The 22,840-nt window shown below is 41.0% G+C and overlaps 1 protein-coding gene across 1 annotated transcript in view; it reads right to left on the bottom strand.

Moving 5' to 3' along the window:
• LOC100995161 (NADH dehydrogenase [ubiquinone] 1 beta subcomplex subunit 3) overlaps positions 1-22,840 on the bottom strand; it is a 49,000-nt gene that overhangs the window by 9,864 nt on the left and 16,296 nt on the right. The window contains exon 1 of the mRNA XM_055097589.2: positions 1-22,840. This exon is cut by the window's left edge and continues 9,864 nt beyond it; it is cut by the window's right edge and continues 16,296 nt beyond it. The gene's annotated coding sequence lies outside the window, so the exon portion shown is untranslated.

Raw genomic sequence — 22,840 nt, 5'->3', positions numbered from 1 at the left:
TGTAGTTCTCCTTGTAGAGATCTTTCACCTCCTTGGTTAGGTGTATTTTTAAGTATTTCAGTTTTTTATGGCTATTGTAAATGGTATTGGGTTCTTGATCTGCTCTCAGCTTGAACGTTATTGGTGTATAGAAATGCTCCTAATTTTTGTGCATTGATTTTGTATCCTGAAACTTGACTAAAGTTGTTTATCAGTCTAGGAGCTTTTGGCAGAGTCTTTGGGGTTTTCTAGGTATAAAATCATATCAGCGAAGAGAGCTAGTTTGATTTCTTTTCCCAGTTGGATGCCTTTTATTTATTTCTCTTGCCTGATTGCTCTAAGTCGAATGGGAGCGATGAGACTGGGCATCCTCTTCTTATTCCAGTTCTCAGAAGGAATAGTTCCAGCTTTTGCTCATCCAGTATGATGTCTGTGGGTTGGTTGTAGATGGCTGTTATTATTTTGAGATATGTTCCTTTGATACCTAGTCTGTTGAAGGGTTTTATCATGAGGGATGTTGGATTTTATCCGTATTCAATAAATGGTGTTGGGATAACTGGCTAGCCCTATGCAGAAGAATGAAACTGGACCCCCTAACTTTCACCGTATATGAAAATTAACTCAAGATGGATTAAAGATTTAAATGTAAGACCTCAAACTATAAAAATCCTAGAAGAAAACCTAGGAAATACCCTTATCAACATCAGCCTTGGCAAAGAACTTTTGGCTAAGTCCCCAAAGGCAATTGCAACAAAACAGAAATTGGCAAGTGGGGACCTAATTAAAGCACTCTGCACAGCAAAAGACACTATCAACAGAGTAAACAGACAACATATAGAATTGGAGAAAATATTTGCAAACTAGACATCCAACAAAGATCTGACATCCAGAATCAATAAGGAACTTAACAAGCAAAAAACAACCCCATTAAAAAATGGGTGAAGGACATGAACAGACACTTCTCAAAAGAAGACATACAAGCAATCAACAAACGTGAAAAAGTGCTCATCACTAATCATCAGAGAAACGCAAATCAAAACCACAATAAGATACCATCTCACACCAGTTAGAATGGCTATTGTAAAGAAGTCTAATAACATGCCAGTAAGGTTTCAGAGAAAAGAGAACATTTATACACTGTTGTGGGAATGTAAATTAGTCACTGTGGAAAGCAGTTTGGAGATTTCTCAAATAACTTAAAACAGATCTACCATTCAACCCAGGATATGGGTTTATTTCCCAAAAGGAAATAAATCCTTCTACCAAAAACACATACGGTCATCACAGTGCTATTCACAGTAGCAAAGACAGATCAACGTGGCTGCCCATCAACAGTGGACTGGATAAAGAAAATGTGGTACATATAAATCATGGAGTATTATGCAGCCATAAAAAGAACAAAATCATGTCCTTTGCAGCCAGCCACATGGATGCAGCTGGAAGCCATAATCTAAGCAAATTAAGAACAGAAAACCAAGTACTGCATGTTCTAACAAATGGGAGCTAAACATTGAGTATCTCAGGATGCAAAGGTGGGAACAACAGACACTGCAGACTAGAACACTGTGGGTGAGGAGGGCAGAAGGATAGGTTGGAAAACTACCTATTGGGTACTATGCTCACTACCTGGGTGATGGGATCTGTACCTCAAACCTCAGCATCACACAATATACCCTTGTAACAAACTTGCACATTTACCCACTGTTTCTAAATGAAAAGTTGAAATATTTTTTATTAAAAAACACAAAAGCAATACGTTTCTCAATAATTGCACTGGTTTCATTTTGCCTTGATTTGGGGTTTGATTACAGTCTCCCACTTGTGTGTGTAAGCTCTTTAAAGGTGGGGAGCAATCCTAATCATCACCAGACCCTCCACAGTACATCATAGGTGCTTAAATTTACTGAATTATATCTACACCAGTATATACACCAGGCTCTAAGTACTGGGAATAACCATGAGTTTTTAAAATACAAAATTCTTTGCCTTCATGGGCAATTCTGTGACCAAAATAATGAGAATTGCTGAATTGGGAGAAGCCTTGAGAAAGGGCAAACCCTACCTGGAACCAAACGGCTCAGACAAAAGGAAGATTCCTTTTTCCACAGCCAAAGAAAGCAAAATTAGTAGCTTGTGGGGCAGGGCAGAAGAGTAGAAATTATATGTCAGGGTGAACTTGAATGCAGAACTGGAGTGTGCTATTTTAAAAAACTGTTACATTAACCTGTGCTAAAATGCCTAACAAAATATTTATAATTGCAGGCACTCCCCAACTTGGTCCCATAGTAACTCAGTGGCAGTTTCCTACATAAACCAAGAAGTATTTCCTGCTTGCCCTGTGCTGTTCCCTAAACATAACAGTGCGTGTTTGCCCCTCTCTACCTTTGCATTTGCTGTCCCCTCACCCCAGAAACTTCCATGTATTGAACTTTCATTTATTTTGGAGTCAGCAATGAGTTGCAGTTGGAAAAAAGACACATTCCCAGTGCTTTCTCAATGCCTTCCAGCTGCAGACTATTTTGTCTCTAAGCTAGACGGTAATTTATGATTCACTCATTCTGCAACTGAAATAAAATGGAAGGGAAAACAAAGGAGAAAAAGATGAGGTTTGTGGAAAATGGTGGTTGATCAATTAATTTGCTTTTGTGAGGGATACTAAAACATTTTGTTGTTTTGTTTATAAGGAATGGAATGTATTCCAAGTTTTAAATAAATAGCTATTAACTTTAGGAATGCAACTATTTGGAAGGCTAAGGATCACCAGTTTCTACCAGTATATAAGCGCATTTTAAGTTGTGGCTGATATACTAAAAATGATTTCTTTGGGGAGAGAAAACCACAACACAGTGAAGAGGGAACTAATGTGGGAGAGAAACCCCTCCCACAGATAGTAATGGTGGAAAGTTACTTAAGCAACGGAGACTACTGGGGCATCTTATTTAGGGGCCGAGTCTGACTCCTTATAGTAATGCCAAAATAGAGAACACTCATTGCTGATACATCAAAGGCTGAGCATTTTTCTCAACAAGATCAGTGGCTTTAAATATTTGCTAACACCACCTGTTACAAAGAATTCTCATTTTTCCCCCATCAACTGTAAAAATATTTAAGAATGTGGATATGTATATAGGAGTGAGAGCCTACTAGCTTGCAAAATTTATTAAATCCTTAATTGTGCAGCTTGTATTAAGATCACTGTTAACATTATTGAACGTTTGCTATACCTGGCACTGTAGGTGCTTTAGATACATCCCCTCATTTAATGTCCACAATACCCCTATGAGGGAAATACTGTTGTTAGCTCTTAACTTTCCACAAAGAAACTAAGGCACAGAAAGGTTAGGTAACCACAGCCGCACAGCTATGAGATAGCGGTGGAGCCATGATATGTCTATGCTTAATCCTGTACTCTGCTGCCTCTCCCAGCTTAATGTGTGGGAACACCTTCTAGATGGGCCTTGAGACCAGACTCCACATAAATGTCTGTATGTAGAGGCCTGAAAATTGTAACTCAGCCAAAAGTCTAGCTTACTTCCCTGCTAGTGATCTCAGTTGCTAGTAAAATAACTACAGTGTGCACAAGTGGAAAAGAGAGAAACCTTTCACATGGAAGAAGAAACCAAGGTGATCACTTCCTGTTTTGCCTCTTCTGGGCTTTGAGCAGAATGGTTGGTATCTTGACAAGTGAGTTGCCCAATGAGTATAATCTTACCTGTATTCCTTCCAGTACATGCAACAGCTAAATATTCTTATCTAGGAATAACATAGTCCTAGGAATGGTTCAATTCACACTCCCCAGGTTTAAGTCTGAAAATATCCTGTATTATAATGTCATAATCATCCTGGAGCCACATTTTTAAGAGTGTGAAGGCTTTTCCAGAATAAAGACCCTGAAATCTTTCAAAGGTTCTTCAGAATCACACATATATGACATATATGTGGCATGCATGTCATATATATGTTATATGTTTTATTTATGTATGTATATATGTATATAAAACTAAGAATCAGATTCTTAGCTATACAGAGGTCCTTAACGAGTCCACAAATCTTAAATTTTAAAAATTGTCATCAAAAGGAACTGGAATACCCTTTAGTTTTGGAATCATGTTTTACGTTTCTCTGAGAGGCTTGTCAGACTCAGATTTCCTTTTATCTGAGATTTGCTGAGTCTTGTAACCACAGCATTTAATGATACTTAAGGCACATGTTAAAACTCAGCATGGTCACTGTTTGAAAAAAGTATTCCTCATATAACTCAGTTGAGACAAATTCTATTAATATAAGGACAATCTGCCACATGTGGTGGCCATGCCTGAAATCCTAAGCACTTTGGAAGGCCAAGGCAAGAAGATTACATGAGCCCAGGCCTTCAAGACCAGCCTGGGCAGCATAGCAAGACCTCCTCTTTACAATTTTTTTTTTTAATTAGCCAGGTGTGGTGGCACACACCTGTAGTCCTAGCTATTCAGGAGGCTGAGGTGGAAGGATCACTTGAGTCTAGGAGTTCTAGGCTGCAAGTGAGCTATGATTGCACCACTGCACTCCAGCCTGGACAATAGAGCAAGACCCTGTCTCTAAAAAAATAAATGTATGTGGAGAATCATGAAATCTGTGTTAGGTCATTTTCCTAGAATTGAAAATGCTCTCCTAACTTGATATGCTTTATGCTTAATTTAATGTAACAGTTTCTTTTTGCTGCCTATTTTCTTCACCTTTTTTTAATTTATTTTTTATTATTATACTTTAAGTTTTAGGGTACATGTGCACAATGTGCAGGTTAGTTACATATGTACACATGTGCCATGCTGGTGTGCTGCACCCATTAACTTGTCATTTAGCATTAGGTATATCTCCTAATGCTATCCCTACCCCCTCCCCCCACCCCACAACAGTCCCCGGAGTGTGATGTTCCCCTTCCTTTACTTAGCTTTGCTTCACCTTTCAATAATTTCTCATGTACAAATAGTTAATATTTATAGCTTGAGGTGTTGCCTTTATAGTGGGAATAAAAGGCAAATGATATATTACACCATCACGCCACCTCTTCTCTGTTCAAAGAGGTCTAATTTCATGATTTTGGCAACATTCTTAATGCTCAACAAACCAGTGAGATCATTGAATTGAATAGCCATGTCAATCACAGCTCATCTTTACACTTTTACTAGCCAGATTTTACAGCCTGGTCTCTGCTTTGGTAAATATTTTATCATCCATATGCCTTTAACTTTATTGCTTAGAACTTGCCCCAAGTTTTTGCTTTTAACCTTTGTCCTACTTTTTGGTTGTCACTGTACAGGCTGAGCTTTCAGTAAACTGTATGCTGTTCAGATTCTTGCATAACATTCTAGTTTAGAAAACAGTAGTCTTTTTGCAGAGGGACAAGCTAAAGAATGTTCTCATTTATATGGTGGCAGGAAACTCAGACTTACCTAGGTATGTATATCATACTGCTATACATCTTAAAAAATTTAAGTCAGCTCTTAATTACTCATGGCATTGAGAAAAGTTTGACTACAATGAAATGATGAATGCATTATTTGTTTTGGAAATGTAATCCAAAAATACACTCAAGTCAACACATAAGTTTATCCTCAAAAATAATTCAGTAACTAATGCAGGCTCTTTGTCAGCTCTCAACTGAACTAGGGCGATGGTAAGAGGGACCTCCCAGTTTATAACGGTTTGGCTGACCCTTGGTGAGTGCCCATTTGTCAAATGAGGCATTAAAGATAGATTTTAATCCACTCGATCTTTTTTTAAAGACTTGAAGATCCTCCAGCTGGAATGTTAGTGTGCCCAAGTATGCAACTCACTATTCACAAAAGAACTTTCTTTCAAGATCTCTGCCTTCCATAAGCAATTCACAAACTCCTCTTCCTCTTTGCACCCTGTGTCAAGGCTTCCTGAGTACCATTTCAACAGAGAACTTATTTATAACTGCAATATATCTAAAAATCATAGTCCAAAATCTTTCAGGCAGACAAATGCCATTGATCTCAATGTCATATTCAGGAAGTCACTGATCCAAGTGCCATATTCCACAAATTCCCAGGCATAATCGAACTTGCTAGAAAACCAAAAAGGGAAAACCTGGGAAGTGGGCCAAGATCCTTGGTGTCATTGTACAACATTCAAGCCAACTCTGGTTTCAACATTCTTTTGAGATTGTTAATCCCTGATTGGAATGCATTCCACAGTGCTTGGCCACAGATTGTCACACAAGAAGTACACTGCAGAATTGTACTTGCATATTGCTGGCTTTTTGCAATAGGAAAATAGAACCCTTAGTAGGAAAGTCTGTTTTGTCTTTTTAATTTGTATGAAATCTCTGTGGAAGTATTACAATGTAGTAGACATAAAACTGGATTAGGATGGTCTATCATATATAATCTTGAGCTAATGCCTAATCTTCTAACTACCCTACCTGTTTCCCAAGGTGGTTATAAAGAATTAATAAGATAACATTTTATGTAAGGCATCACTGTTGTGATAAGCATAAGGAAGATGTAACTCAAAATATATGGACAAATGGTAAGCTTCAACAGTAAGCTTTACCAAGTGAGTAATAGTATCTGAAATAATCTGTTCATATGATACAATCTCAAAAATGAAACAGGATCTTTTTTGGAACTGGGCAAGCTGTGTCTTAAAATTGTATAGAAAAAATAAGAATATTCAGGAAATTTCCAAGGGGGAAAGAAGAGTAATGAGGACAATTAGCCCACTAGATAGTAAAACATAGTATAATGCTGTTGTGACCAAAACACTATAGTAATAGTGTATGAAGAGACAAGAGAGACCAATAGAATAGATGAGGAAGCCCAGAAATATGTCAGATACATAGCCAATTTTAGTATATGATAAAGGCATTTCAAATCATTTATAAGAAGAGCCTAAGAAAAAAATGAGTGAGGTACCACTTTTCACCTATAAGAGTGACAAAGTTCTAAAGGCTTTATAACATGCTCTGTTGGTGAGGGTACAAGGAAAGTTACTCCCAAACATTTGCTGGTGGAAATGTGAATAGGTACAACGTTTTTGGAGGGCAGTTTGGCAATATCTATCAAAGCTGAAAATGCCCATACCCTTTAACCCAACCATTCTGCTTCTACAAATCTGTCCTTCAAATATTACCACTCCTGAAAAATGACTTACATATAAAGTAATTACAGAATTGTTACTGACAGCAAAATATTAAAAGCAATATAAATTCCATTGATTGGGATTAGCTAAAGAAATTATGGTACCTCTATAAGGTGGAATTATGTATAGATTAAAGAAATTACAGATAAGGCAGTTCTATATGTACAGGTATGGCAGAGTGCCCAAGCTATGTGGTTAAGTGAAAACCCAAATGCAAAACAGGGTGTATAGAATGTAGAGTGTAGAGTGTTTAGAATTTATGCCATTTATAGGCAGTCGGGAAGACATAGGATATAATACCTCTGAAAGATCAAACCAGAAATTACTCTTAGTGGTTACCTCTGCAAAAGAGAATTAGATAACTGAGGGACAGGAGTAGAAGGTATGCTTGCTTTTAGCTATATGCAGTTTGTTGTGCCTTTTGAATTTTTAATTGTATGCATGAGTTACCTATTCAAAAGTGTGTTTTATTTTTTAAGAAACAAAAAACATTAGTAGCAGAAATAACAGGAATAATATGATAACTTTACATTCTAGTCTACATACCAAGGAACTTAAATGTTGCTTATTCTTTTGAGAGTATTGAGCAATATTAATATGATTACTATCCCAGAGGCAGATAGGAGATTGTAGGATGTGAGATTAGGAAAGAAATGCCTTACTCAGAATTAGAGGAATAAAGGATCAATCTTTAAAAGTAGGATGATTTAACTATCTGTCCCCAAACTCTTCTTCAGAAAGGCTGAAAAGAAAGGCCTTTGACTGCAATTCTCCTTATAGCTCAAGGTTCATATTCCTTAGGTGAGCCATTGTTTTGGAAAACACACTAATGAGTTTTGGGATAGGACAGGGCCGGTCTGGAAAAGAAGAATCAAAATAGTTCTGTACTGGCTATTATTAAAAAGTCAAAAAATAACGTGCTGGTGAGGTTGTGGAGAAAAAGGAATGCTTATACACTGTTGGTGGGGGTGTAAATTAGTTCACCCATTTTGGAAGACAGCGTGGTGATTCCTCAAAGACCTAAAGACAGAACTACCATTTGGCCGAGCAATTCCATTACTGGGTATATACCCAAAGGAATATAAATCATTCCATCATGAAGACACATATATGTGTCTGTTCATTGCAGCACTGTTCACAATAGCAAAGATGTGGAATCAACCTAAATGCCCATCAATGATAGACTGGATAAAGAAAATGTAGTACATATACACCATGGAATACTATGCAGCCATAAAAAGAATGAGATCACGTCCTTTGCAGGGACATGAATGGAGCTAGAGACCATTATCCTTAGCAAACTAATGCAGGAACAGAAAAAGCAAATACAACATGTTCTCATAAGTGGGAGCTAAATGATGAGAACACATGGACACACACAGAGGAACAACACACTGAGGCCTAGCAGAGGGTGGAGGGTGAGGGTTGGAGGAGGGAGAGGATCAGGAAAAATAACTAATGGGAACTGGGTTTAATACCTGGGTGATGAAATAATCTGTACCAACAAATCCACATGACACAGGTTTACCTATGTAACAAACCTGCACATGTACCTCAAACTTAAAAATAGTTCTGCATATAAAGAAGGAAGTAAAGTGAAGGGCAGAGAATCATAGAAGCAGGTAAGTTTAGGATAGGAACATGTGAAAAGAAAAAGTAAAAAGCTGTGAAAAGGGAGAGGGAAACCAAGCAGCCTTTAGTAAAGTTAGTTTCATACACAAATGCCTTGTGTGAGTATTATTGTTTTGAGGGGGTTAAGGGCGGAAAGGCTGAGAGTCCTCAGTTGGGACAAAGCAATACAGGAGAGTAACAGCACGTGGGGAGGCACAGTGGCACACACCTGTAGTCCCACCTACTTGGGAGGCTGAGGCAAGAAGATTGCTTGAGCCCAGGATCTTAAGTCCAGCCTGGGGAACATAGTGAGACTCTATCTCTAAAATAAATATAAATAAAATTAATTCTCCAAATACTGAGGTAACTGGAAAATGCATAAATCACCCAGATTTTCCTGAGGAGGGACACAAGAGTTCAAGCTAATTTTCTTTGAATTTCAAAGGAAAAGGTGCTTCAGCTGACATCTTATTGTTTGTATTTTTAGTAGAGACAGGGTTTCACCATGTTGGCCAAGCTAGTCTCAAACTCCTGACCTCAGGCGATCCACCAGCCTCGGCCTCCCAAAGTGCTGAGATTATAGGCATGAGCCACGGCGCCTGGCATCCCTTAATTCTTAATAAATTATTATACAATAGTTCAGGCTATAATATGAAGATCAAGGAAAAACACATTCCCAGTTTCTCTCCCTGTCCAAAGTTGCTTTATCTATTAATTGTTTAGATATCAAGCAAGTATAGAGACCAAGGGAAAGTTTCCCCTTTACCCTCTAAAGGTTCACTGAAAATGAATGACAATAAGCAGATTATTTGGAGAAAAAGGTATACATGTTTATTTAATATGCATAAGCACAGGGGAATTGCAGGAGAATGATTAATAACCCAACGAGGTCCATATGCTTATATACTCTCCTTCATGGGGGAAAAGGAGATGGGGAAAATATGGCCATTCTGAGGGGTAGTGTCTTAGTCCATTTGTGTTGCTATAAAGGAATACCCAAGGCTGAGCGATTTACAAAGAAAAGAGGTTTATTTGGCTTACAGTTCTGCAGGCTGTACAAGAAGCATGTCACTGGTACCTGCTCAGCTTCTGGTGAGGGCCTCAGGCTGCTTCCACTCATGGTGAAAGGCAAAGGAAAACCAGTGTGCAGAGATCATATGATGAGAGAGAAAGCAAGGGAGATGGGAGGGAGATGCCAGGCTCTTTTGAACAACTAGCTCTTGGGGAAACTCTCTTGAGGGCTAATAGAGCGAGAACTCACTCATTACCTCAAGGACAGCACCAAGCCATTCATGAGGGATCCATCCCATGACCCAGACACCTCCCATTAGACCCTACCTCCAACAATGGGGATAAAATTTCAACATGAAATTCAGGCACGGTGGCTCATGCCTGTAATCCCAGCACTTTGGGAGGCCGAGGCGGGCAGATCACCTGAGGTCAGGAGTTCGAGACCAGCCTGGCCAACATGGTGAAACCCTGTCCATACTAAAAATACAAAAATTAGCCGGGCATGGTGGTGTGCGCCTGTAGTCCCAGCTACTCAGGAAGCTGAGGCAAGAGAATTGCTCAAACCTGGGAGGCGGAGGTTGCAGTGAGCCAAGATCGTGCCACTGCAGTCCAGCCTGAGCAACAAGTGAGACTCTGTCAAAAAAAAAAAAAAAATCAACATGAAATTTGGAGGGTCAAATATCCAAACTATAGCAGGTAATAAATTATTTTTAGGGGAAATGAATGGGTCCAATGCTCAGACAATGACTATCAAATAATTATTTTGGGGAATTTAATGGAGCCAGAGAACAGAAAATAGTTTGGAAAAAAGTTCAGCTGAGCTCTAGATGTGGTGTTTAATTTTCAGCCTCTTCCTTGGTGATACGAGTTTTAATCTCTGGTTTATGAAATTTCAGGGAGGGGATCAAAGACAGTTGTGTTTCTCTTTCATGGGTCCAGTTTCTAGGTAGATAAGGGAACTTCCGAGAACAGCTACATCCTGTGCTTTGGGAGAGAGTATTGAAAGAGAAGCGGGCAGGGAGGTCAGAGAGACTTTGAGGCTGCTTCTTTAGTTCAGCATGTCAAAGTGTTATATTTTAGGGATCTCTTTCTGAACCCCAACACAAGCATTCCTTGTTTGTATGTGGTTTTCATCTTATGGGTCAGTTAGTTCCATTCCAGTTTGGTTCAATTCAATCCAACGGTAATTTCCTATGTGCTTGCAATTGTCCGAGGTGATAGAGAAAACTCAAGAAGCCAAGCCTCTCTCCTTCCACCTCCCTACTCCCACCTTAGGAGTTCACAGCCTGTTCTATTGGTGCAGCTCAATCAGCCTACAGAAATACGTGTCACAAAACAGGAAAAGGAGTAGGGAAGATGGCTTAAGCCAGATCACTTGCTGTAACTGCAAAAACAAGGAACAAAAGTTAAGCTGGTTAATATGCATGCACAGTAGTCAGAAGAATCCTTACAGCAATATTACTTGTACCAACTCTCATTAGCCTGAATGAAGCTCTTGTTTGACTCTAAATCCTGCCAGTACTGAGTACCCAGATTGTATTTCCCAGGGAGAAGCCTTGGTCCTTTGTGCTGTGCCAAGGAGAGTTAAGGTAAGGCCTCCATTTCCCCACAACTTCTCTCAATTCTTGATGCCAATGGATCCTGGGAGTTGTAGAACCAGTTTATATATTAGATTGGTGCAGAAGTTATTGGGGTTTTTGCCATTACCTTCAATGGCAAAAACTGCGATTACTTTTGCACCAACCTTATACAGGCTAACAAAAGGATTTAATTATCTTCAATATTTTTATTTCTCACAAATGCAAAATATCCTCAAGTATTTCAATTCTCAACATTCCACATAGAAGCTAGAATAATTTGCAAGTAATATATGCACATATAAAGTGAGTTTAGGCTGGGCACAGTGGCTCAAACCTGTAATCCCAGCACTTTGGGAGGCCAAGGCAGGAGGATCACTTGAGTCCAAGAGTTCAAGATCAACCTGGGCAACACAGTGAGACCTAGTCTCTACAAAGAAAAAAGGCAAGAGTGGTGGTACACACAAGTAGTTCCAGCTACTCAGGAGGCTGAGGTGGGAGGATCACTTGAGCCTGGGAGATCAAGGCTACAGTGGGCTGTGATCGCACCACTGCACTCCAGCCTGAGTGACATAGCAAGACTCTGTCTCTAAATAAATAAATAAATAAATAAATAAATAAATAAATAAATAAATAAATAAATAAAAGGGTTTGGATGCTGGACCACCTAAATTATGAATATCTATTATATGCCAGGCACAATGGCTCATGCCATAATGCCAGCACTTTGGGAGGCCAAGGCAGGTGGATCACTTGAGCCCAGGAGTTTGAGACAAGCCCGAGCAACATGGCAAATCCCCATCTCTAAAAAAAAAAATTAAAAACTTAGCCAGGCATGGTGGCACACACCTGTAATCCCAGCTACTTGGGAGGCTGAGGTGGGAGGATCACCTGAGCCCGGAAAGTTGAGGCTGCACTGAGCAGAGGTATTGCCACTGCACTCCAGCCTGGGCAACAGAGCAAGATCCTGTCTCAAAAAAAAAAAAAAAAAATATATATATATATATATATGTATATATATAATATTTAAATTTTCACTTTGTTAATTTGGGCTCATCAGTTGAGAATCCAGTGATTTTGCCATCCAGTGAGCTTTCATTTCCAGGTTTCTGCTGCTACACACTTTTTTAGATAGTCTTTTGTGCTTCTCCAGACTCAAAGAATTGCACAGGATGGGGTCAGAAGCAATCATTGTAACCAGGCTTTCCTCTGATTTAAAGAACATACATTAATCTTAAGGAAATGGCTAACCAACCAGCTATGGTCCTCTTAATTGCTGAATAACCCAGTACACAGACCTCCATCCTGCCACTTAAATAAGAGATATTAAGAAAAGTTTTGTCAGATCCTATGACAGTTAATTTGATGTGTCACTTTGACTTGATCATGGAATGCCCAAATATCTGGTTAAATATGACCTCTGGGGTGTGCCTGTGAGGGTATTTCCAGAAGAGATTTGCATTTGAATTGACAGACTGAGTAAAGGAAATTGTTCTCCGCAATGTGAGTGTGCACCATCCAATCCATTGAGGGCCTGAGTAGAGAAAAGAAGGATTCACTCCCTCTGCCTGACTGCTTGAGCTGAGGCATTTATCTTCTCCTGCCCTCAGTACGCCTGGTTCCCAGGTCTTTAGATCCACAGTGGAATCCACACCATTGGTTCTGTGGCTCTCAGGTCTTCAAACTATGCCACCAACCAGCTTTCATCGGTCACCAGCTTGCTTGGCAGCCTAATGTGGAAAGCAGATGAGCTACCCCAGGTTACACAAGGGTGGCTTGTGGTTCAGCTTTAACATCTGGTAATTTGACAAGTGTTTGTACCGTAAGAGTCAGTGTCAGGACCATTTATGACCTTCATAAGAGGCTTGAGGATGCTGCCTGTGAAATCAAACCACAGTGTATGTCTTGCCTTGGTATGTCACACAGGAAAGGCCCAGCACCACTCCTGTTTTCAAGACAAAGGGGAAAATTCCCTTCTAATGACTTTACCTGAGCAAAGGACAGTCCTTGAGCTTCCCTGAAAGTTTTTCCATATCCAAGTAACTCACCAAGAGGAGAAGTAGAGTGACATTGTTTTCTTGGTGATAAATGCCATATCTTGTCATAGATCTATTTTCCAGTCTTGGTCTACCAGCTTTTTGCAAGTACCTGTCATTCCTTGGCAGGAATTAAAATTAGTTCGGGTTTTGTTTTTGTTTTTGTTTTTTGAGACGCAGTCTTTCTCTGTCATCCAGGCTGAAGTACAGTGGCTCAATCTTGGCTCACTGCAACCTCTGCCTCCTGGATTCAAGTGATTCTCCTGCCTCAGCCTCCCAAGCAGCTGGGATCACAGGCGTGCACCACCACGGCAGCTAATTTTTGTATTTTTAGTAGAGACAGGGTTTCACCATGTTGGCCAGGCTGGTCTCGAACTCCTGACCTCAAGTGATCCGCCCACCCCGGCTTCCCAAAGTGCTGGGATTACAGGCATGAGCCATCGTGCCTGGCCTAGTTCAGGTTCTTTTGTGTGATCTAGATGTTGGACATAACCAGCAATCTGATTAACTAATATGCCAGGGTTTGGGAAACTGGTGTAGGAGGATGTCGGGTTTCTGCTTGGCCTGTTGAGAAAACAGGAAGAGTTTATAAAAGCATAATAGAGTTTGGAAGAGAGCCCATAGCGGAGAATCAGAGTGAAAACAGGATAGATTGAGACGCGCAATCTCCAGTCAGCCTTTAAATAAATGGCCAAAGAAAAGGAGTCTTCATTAAAAGGAAGAGGTATTTTTGTTTTTGTTTTGGAGTAAGGAGACATAATGGGGGAGAAAATCGGTGAAAGTGAAGTTTCTTAATGACCTTGGGAAAAAATTGTCTACTTCATGATGCTGTCTGCTTCCTGAGCCTGGGGATTAACCCTGGAAATCCTTACTTTAAGGTCACTTGCAGGGATGGTCTTCCAAATTGTCCTGAGAGTGCTGATCTGGGGTCTCTCAATTGTCCTAAGAGTGCTGACCTAGCTTAGCACGGCTTGCAGGAATCCATGAGGATTTTTATTTTATTTAGATAGCGGCATAAGTTGTTAGCAGTACTTCATAAGGTCCTTCCTAGCTAGGTAATGTCTTCTAAAAACCTTGATGTACATAGATCTCCTGGTCAAAAGAGATGGCAAGCATTGTCAGTTGGCAGAGGCTGGCTGTGTCATTTTTACCTGTTGATATGCTCCAAGTATACTTGTCAGTTCCTGTATATAACTAGTCATAGCATCGAATTGTTCACTTAAGTCTCCATAATGGTTCACTCAATTCAAGAATAGAAGGCTTAGAGATACCAGTAGGCATAGAACAACCAAGTATTGTTTCCAAAGGGGTAAATTCATGCCTTCTATTTCAAGTATTACAGGTTTTATGTATTTAGGGGAACGCTTCTGGCCATTTCAGTGCAGTCTCTTGACAGAATTTTCCTAAAATTTTTTGTTTCTACCTAGCCAATATTTTAATAATCCACAATATTAGCTGATTCATAAAAAGTGCTTTTACAACCTGTTACCATCTAAGATAATGCATCATACAATTTTCAAGAATGTGTTGATTTTGAGCCTCTGTTCTGTAGAATTCCCTGTGCTGCAGCCGGTACATGCTCCTTTTTGATGACTCCACATTTATTCTCACAGGCATTTGTCCTGGACTCTTCTGCTAATCAGTGAACAAACAGTAAGTCATTCAGATGGGCCAGTAACTCACCACTTGTCTCCATATGAGGGTAAGGCTTCTGTTACTTGAAGACTTGATTAAGTAAGCGTGGGAGACTGTGCATGGTGGCTCACATGGGCATGTAATCCCAACAGTTTGGGAGGCCGAGGCAGCAAGAGTTCATGACCAGCCTGGGCAACATAACAAGACCCCCATCTGTATAAAAAATAAAATAATTAGCTGGGTGTGGTGGTACGTGCCTGTAGTCCTAATTACTTGGGAGACTGAGGTAGGAGGATCATTTGAGCCCAGGAGGTCAAAGTCACACCACTGCACTCCAGCCCGGGTGACAGAGCAAGACCCTATCTCTAAAAAATTTTTAAATAAAATCTTTTTTTAAAGATGTGGGGGAACTTATACTTTATCTGCTTTTTCTGGTGGACTGTGGTTCCCCCACCCCCACCAAGCACCAGCTGCCTCAGCTCCTAAAGCCCTCCCCACACCACACACAAGCTCATGCTCACTAGGGCAGTGAAAACAACCCAGTCCCTCCAATGCTTCTTTCCCCAAAGTCCTTTTTATGTCTAGCTTTTTCTGTTCCACTTGAAGGATAAGGGATGATCAGGGTATGAAATTTTAATGAGTATCCCAAAGTTTTTGCAAGCAAGTGGTTTATTTCTGCTATAAAATGAATTCCTTGGTCTGACTCAATTCATAAAGGAATGCCAAAACAAAGAATAATCTTATTCATTTATTCACCACTGTCGTGGCATCAGCACGTCTAGTCAGATGGCATTCAGTCTATCCACTAAACATAGAAACAATAAGCAAACAGTGAGAATAGCCTAAAGCTGGAGGTAAATCTATGAAATCCACTTGGAGTGCCACAAGAGGCAATGTAGGCCTCAAGGACTTCCTGAGGAATATTGGTTTCCTACAGAAATTTGGTGAGATTTACAAGCAGTATGCTGGGAAATAATTCGGTCAGAAATTTTGTGGGTGCCAGGGCAGAACCAATTATAATTTTTTTTTTTTTTTTTTTTTTTTTGGAGACGGAGTTTCGCTGTTGTTGCCCAGGCTGGAGTGCAATGGCACAATTTTGGCTCACTGCAACCTCCGCCTCCCAGTTCAAGCAATTCTCCTGCCTCAGCGTCCCAAGTAGCTGAGATTACAGGTGCCCGCCACCATTCTCAGCTAATTTTTTGCATTTTTAATAGAGATGGGGTTTTACCATGTTGGCCAGGCTGGTCTCGAACTCCTTACCTCAGGTGATCCACCCACCTCGGCCTCCCAAAGTGCAGGGATTACAGGCATGAGCCACCGCACCTGGCGCCCATTTATCTTTTGGGTCCTTAACTATCCTCCATCTGCACATACATCCCATTTGATGGGAGACAAGTGCAAGCCAAAAGGCTGAAAGAATGGGGGCCGTAGGAAATCCTTTTGGCCCAATGTATAATCCATCTGATCATTGTTTTGAATGCTTTTGTATCCATTTGTCTTTTCAGATCATGGAGCATCTGCCTGATAATCAATAGTATCAGCTAGAGGTAAAGGCAGGTTTAGAAACTAGATATAAAAAAAAAAAAAGGTGGCACATTTTTGGCTGTGTATTTAGCAGCCTTGTCAGCCCTATTGTTCCCAAGAGATACAATACCAGACTCCTTAGTATGGGCTGAACAATAAGCAACAGTAATTTTAGTAGGGAGGAAAATAGCCTGTAATAGATCAACAATTATATGCCCATTGGCAATAGAAGCACCAGCAGAAGTTAAAAATTCAAGGCATTTCCAGATTTTGCCAACAGTATGGCAGACTCCAAAGGCATATCTGGAGTCGGTGTAAAGAGTGGCCATTTTTTCTTTTGCCAGTGTGCAAACTTGAGTGACAGCTATCGGTTCAGCAGCTTGAGCTGATCTTACAATGAGCAAAGAGCACACCTCAAGTGTTTCATGTGGGAAAACTAGCCAGTTGTTATGTTTCCTTGGCAATTTCATTTACAAGAGCCATCACAAAACAGAAGTAAGTCTGGGTTGTCCAAAGGGGTAGCTAAGAGGTTTGCTCGTGGCTTTGAGACCATTTCTACAGTGTCAAGGCAACGATGAGAAATGGAGTGAAGCTCTTCATTAGCAGGGAGAGGTGGTAGAGTAGCTGGATTTAAAGTGTTACAGTGATGTAACGTGATGGAGGGATGGTTAACAGGGCTTTTCTGAAGTGGTCGGTCATCATGTAGAGAGGTGCTGTGTTTTATAAACTTATAAGAAAGCAGACAGACATAGTAGGGGGAACATAGAGGTAAATGGAGGATTCTAATATAAGAGTACTGCCTTTGCCAATTAGGGTGGCAGCTGCAGTAACTGCACACAGGCATGAGGGCATACTTGCTACCATGGGGTCTAACTGACATGAGAAATATGCTACAGGACATATTTGAGATCCAAAAAGTTGTCCTAGAATACCTGCAGCAATCTCATTATGTTTATGGCAATACAAGTGAAAAAGTTTGTCAAAATTAGGTAAGCCAAGGGCAGTGGGTATGAACAATGCTAATATTAAGGCTCAGAGGAGATCATCAGCATATGGCACAAGATTGGAGCCCTGGGTAAGGGCTAAAGAATCTAAGTGGGCTTTAAAGACCTGGGAAAGTATTAAAGGAGACTCATGATATCCCTGAGGTCTGTGAGTCCATGTTAATTGTCTCTTTTATACGTAAATGCAAAGAGAAATGTCTAATCAGGGTGCAATGGAATCGAGCAGAGGTCAATTACTGTAAACCAGGCTGTGTCAGCAGGAATCAAGGTAAGAATGGTAGCTGGATTAGTGACTATGGGGTAGGGTAGCAAGGAATTACAAAGGAGTTGCTTTTGGCTCTTGGATCTTGTACAATTGGTTAGAAGTGATTCCCCCATCCCCCTTCCCACCCCCATCTGAATCAACTTTCTCTTCTTTCTTTCCCGGCAAGCTTGGGGTGCTACAGGGTAAAGAAATAAAGACACCACCACCCTGCTGTAAAAAGGAGTCGATTATATGTTTGATTCCTCATGTTGCATCTCATTAGAGAAGATTGTGGGCTACTGGTGGGAAAGGTTTGTTTCTTTCCCAGGCGATGTGTGCAGGCCCTGTGCTTAGTAGCAAGCCAGTGTCATTTGCATGTGAGGCCCAAGGACTAGTTCAGGCATCTTTTAAGATTGCATCCTCTTCAGAGGATTTTAAATTGAGATGGGTTTCCATTAAGGAAAGTAGAAAGTTTTAGGTTTGTTCTGAGGGCAGGAAAATAAAAACATCTTTCTCATTGCATTATATGCTTGCATTAAACTTGCATTAAAAATCTCTTTTGGAAAGATTTGCTGGTAAGGAGTCAGAAACCAGAAAAGCACAATGTTGAGAGGGCCTAAGAATATTGGGGTGGCCTAAGATATGGGCAGTGAAATAGGTTGCCCACAGACTCTGACAACTTAAACAGAATCAGAGGTGACAGGTAAAAATAAATCCTCTGGGTGTTATGGTAGAAGAAGTCAAACCAGTGTCAATTAAGAAATGCAGTTCCCAATCCTCTGCTTAAAGTTTAATGATGGGTTTGGGGGTGTGGTTGAGGATGAGCTGACCCCATCAATTAATAGGGTATTATCCCTCAGAAGGGGAAAATGAAACTTCTGAGGATGGTGGGATCTACGGACCCCACTTTTTCTTTCTTCTTCATCTTTCTTTGAAGTTGCAGGACAGTTGTTTTTCCAGTGTCCTGGTTTTTTAAATATCTGCAGACATCTGGAGGCAAACAAGGCAGGCACTGTGGTTGGTAAGAAAAATGAGGGGATTTTGAGTTACTCTGAGACTCATAGCTTTGTTTCTGTAAATACTAGATTTAGAAGGCAGAGCTGTTGGTTGTTTTTTTTTTTTCTTATTTTCTGCAAGCTATTTTCAAAGAATTGCATAGCTGCTTCTATAATAACACTCAAGAGACTGACTCACCCGGGCAGCCACACTATTTTGAATTTCCCTCTTTATATCAGGGAGAAGATTTCCAACCAAGCCAGAAATTAAAAGATTTCTGTGTTCTGGGGCTTTCTGGTTTAATGCAGTGTGGCTTTTAAAAGTTTGTATAAAGTATTCCATAAAAACCTTAGGAGATTCTCCTTCCTTTGAGTGCATGCTTCAACCTGAGACCAATTCACCTTAGGGAGAAAGGCCTCTTTCATCACCTCCATTAGGCATGGAATATTGGCCTCTAGCTGAGCCATTTCCTGGTCACTTGCAGTGGGGTCTAGAAGTAGTTCCAGCCATTTATTTCCTGGGTGGAGGTGGGTGGGGAAGAGTTGGTTCCCGTAGAGTCCATCTGGCCTGTCTAATAACTACAGTATCATCACAGGTGGGAAGAACACATCTTGGTGGCCAGTTGAGGTCCCTGTGAGTGGGATTATGAGTGGCTACCAATCCTTCTAACTCCTCTCTAAATGTGGTAGAATCTTCTGAAAGTGGGGACCAAAGGGCTTTGTAATTTAAAAGATCTCCTGCTATACAACATCAACCTAAATGTCCATCAACAGATGAATGGATAAAGAAAATGTGTTATACACACACAAGTGGAGTACTACTCAGCCATAAAAAAGAATGGAATCCTGTCATTTACAGCCACATGGGTGGAACTGGAAGATCATCATCTTAAGTGAGATAAGCCAGGCACGAAAAGACAAGTATTGCGTGTTCTCACTTATATGTGGGGGCTAAAAAATTTGATCACATGAAGGTAGAATGTGAAAAGATAAATAACAGTGACTGGTAAGGGTGAGTGGGAGGAAGAGGGATGATGAAGAGAAGTGGGTTAAAGAGTACAAACACACAATTAGAAGGAAGAAATTCAAGGTTTGATAGCAGAGTAGAGTGAGTGTAGTTAACAAAAATGTATTGTACTCAGGAGATGGGAGGGACACCCTAAATACTGACTTGATCACTATGCATTATATATACATAACAAAATTTCACACTACCCCATAAATTTGTACTAATAAAAAATATTTAGGCCAAGCACGGTGGCATATACCTGTAATCCCAGCACTTTGGGAGGCCAAGGCAGACGGATCACCTGAGGTCAGGAGTTCAAGACCAGCCTGGCCAACATGGTGAAATCCCGTGTCTACTAAAAATACAAAATTAGCCAGGCGTGGTGGCACGTGCCTGTAATCCCAGCTGCTCAGGAGGCTGAGGCAGGAGAATCACTTGAACCCGGGAGGTGGAGGTTGCAGTGAGCTGAGATTGCACCACTGCACTCCAGCCTGGGCAACAAGAGCGAAACTCCGTCTCAAAAAATATATACACTTTTAAAAATAAAATAAAGGGTCTACTGCTGTCTGGAGACAAATTCTTTGTGGTGGGGATCCAGTATAACATGCACGGCACAGTAAGGTCTGGAGTTGACGGAGTTTGCAGAACCCTGGGAAGTAGGAGGAGTCTTCCTGGAGCCTGGGCCAGATTTACTTCCTGGCTATCAGCATTTACACAGGCAAACTGTATACCCCAGGCCTGGAGATCAGGCCAGAGTGTGTTCTGTAATCTTCCCAGGAAAGGGAAGTTAAAGCAGGCAGCTGAATGTTTAAGGGATTTTCTAAAAAGTTGGAAAAGTTTTACAAGTTAAAGGATTTTGCTGAAGAGATGGGGCCATATTTTGAGGAGGGGGATTCAAGCCAGGGGCCCAGAGAGCCAGAAGATCTTCTGGAGGGTCAGGCACAGGCAGTTGGGGGTAAAGGGAAGTATAGGTGGATGGAGAAGGAGGATTTGTAGTGTGTGTGGACTTTAACTTTTGTTCTAAGTCTGTTCTTCCCTAAAGCTAGCTGTTACCCTCCTCTACATCCTCTTTACAATGTGATGTTCCCATAGTGCCAATAGGACAGTTGTTTTCGATGACAAAATTTTTTTCAAATAGGGAAGTTTTTCCAATTCAAAGGATCCATGATCTGGCCGTTGACAAATAGGATCTCCAAGAATGTGTTTATTCCAATAGCAACTCAAACCAATAAACCTTTTCATGGAAAGACTGTGAAATAACTTTCCAGGCTTAGAATAAATCTTTACCATGGATGCAAGAGGCATCCCTAGAGTGAGTGTAGAAGATGCACGCACATGATCCTAAAAAGTTCACACCAGAGGTGGCCTAGGAAAGCAAAGACCTTTGCCGTCACCAGCAGTGAGAACTGTGTTTGTGGAAGTGCTGTCTCTGGTCTCTCACAAGATGTGGGACACCTCCAGCCACATACCCACTAATCTGTAGCACCAGGTGGGCAACCCTAGGATGGGATATTCCCAGTACTAATAAGACAAAGAAGATTGAGACAGCAAAGGCCCCTTATGGACTGGAACCTCCCCTGGAAGCTGGCATGTTCAAACAAAGAGAATGCTACCTGTCATCACATGTCTCAGGCTTCCAGCCTGTAGGCCAGCCACCTGACACAAGGCAAGCCAACACTTACTCCCCTGAGCTAGTGGGGCCCAGAGAGAATATTCTCACTGGTCACAAAGCCAAGCTTTCAGTACATAAAACAAGTAAAAGAAGAATCTCATCTTGTTTTTGCTTCAGGGACTCACAACAAAGGTTGTCTAAACAGACACGAGTCTGGTGAGAAGTGTGCACTCACCAGTCCATGAAGCCAGCTCGAACACAGGACTATAGGCCCTAGAGCTGGGTTCCCCCTTGTAGCATATGACACAAAAGATAAAGACAAAGGAAAACAATGACCATCTCTGGGAAGAATGGGATCAAATAGAAAACAAGAATACTTGAAACAGAAAATGCCGAAGTTGCCATACCCAAAGAATGGCTTCACACAAATATTTTCTCCTGCTAACGTAAGTGTAGAAAGAAAAAAAGACAAGAGACTCATCAGTCTTGCTTCAAGCAGACCCTGCAGGCAGAGATCTAGGATACTGAAGTGGTAAGAATTTCTACCCTCTGCTGGTTTTTGTCAAAGGTCCCAAAATCTCTCAGCTGCAGTAGCCAAGGCAGGCAGTGAAATTCCCTCCTCATCACCAGAACTGCTGGGGAGAAAAAAAATTCTCCTCTACCCTCTAGGATCTCCAATAGGCCTAAGAATTAAACTGACGGCCGGGCGCGGTGGCTCACGCCTGTAATCCCAGCACTTTGGGAGGCCGAGGCGGGCAGATCACGAGGTCAGGAGATCGCGACCATCCTGGTTAACATGGTGAAACCCCGTCTCTACTAAAACAAAATAGAAAAAATTAGCCGGGCGTGGCGGCGGGCGCCTGTAGTCCCAGCTACTCGAGAGGCTGAGGCAGGAGAATGGCGTGAACCCAGGAGATGGAGCTTGCAGTGAGCCGAGACCGCGCCTGGGCGACAGAGCGAGACTCCGTCTCAAAAAACAAAGAAACAAAAAGATTTAAACCGACAAGGCAGATTAATAGGATAAAAGTATACAAGTTTTATTAAATTTTTAGATGCACGTGGAGCCCTTCACAAGAGTCCCAAGACCCAAAGAAGTTGAACAGAGTAGAAAGCTTTTATACCTTCTAGTCAAAGCAATGCTAAGTTTTTGAAGTGATGACCAGACAAAGGGGTTTGGGTTAGGGCCAGTAAATTGTGCGGAAGTGACCAGGAAATATACGGGGAGGGAGATAAAACTACTGGATGATAAGGGTTGCTTTAGTAAGTTTATACAGATCCATTTCGGTGCTGATTCCCAGTCTCTGGTGTTAAGGATGTTTTTCTCTTCCTTGTACAGGGAGGGCTCCTTTCTTATGGGGAATTTTATGGCCTGTTCTTATATAGAAAAGGGTAGATCAGAGAGCTCTTCCTGCCTCTGCTGTTTTTCAAGTGCCTTCAGCTCAAAATAAACAACATGC

The sequence above is a fragment of the Pan paniscus genome, chromosome 15 (assembly GCF_029289425.2).
Source record: "Pan paniscus chromosome 15, NHGRI_mPanPan1-v2.0_pri, whole genome shotgun sequence".
Lineage (NCBI taxonomy): Eukaryota > Metazoa > Chordata > Mammalia > Primates > Hominidae > Pan > Pan paniscus.
This window is presented reverse-complemented; position numbering and strand designations above follow the sequence as displayed.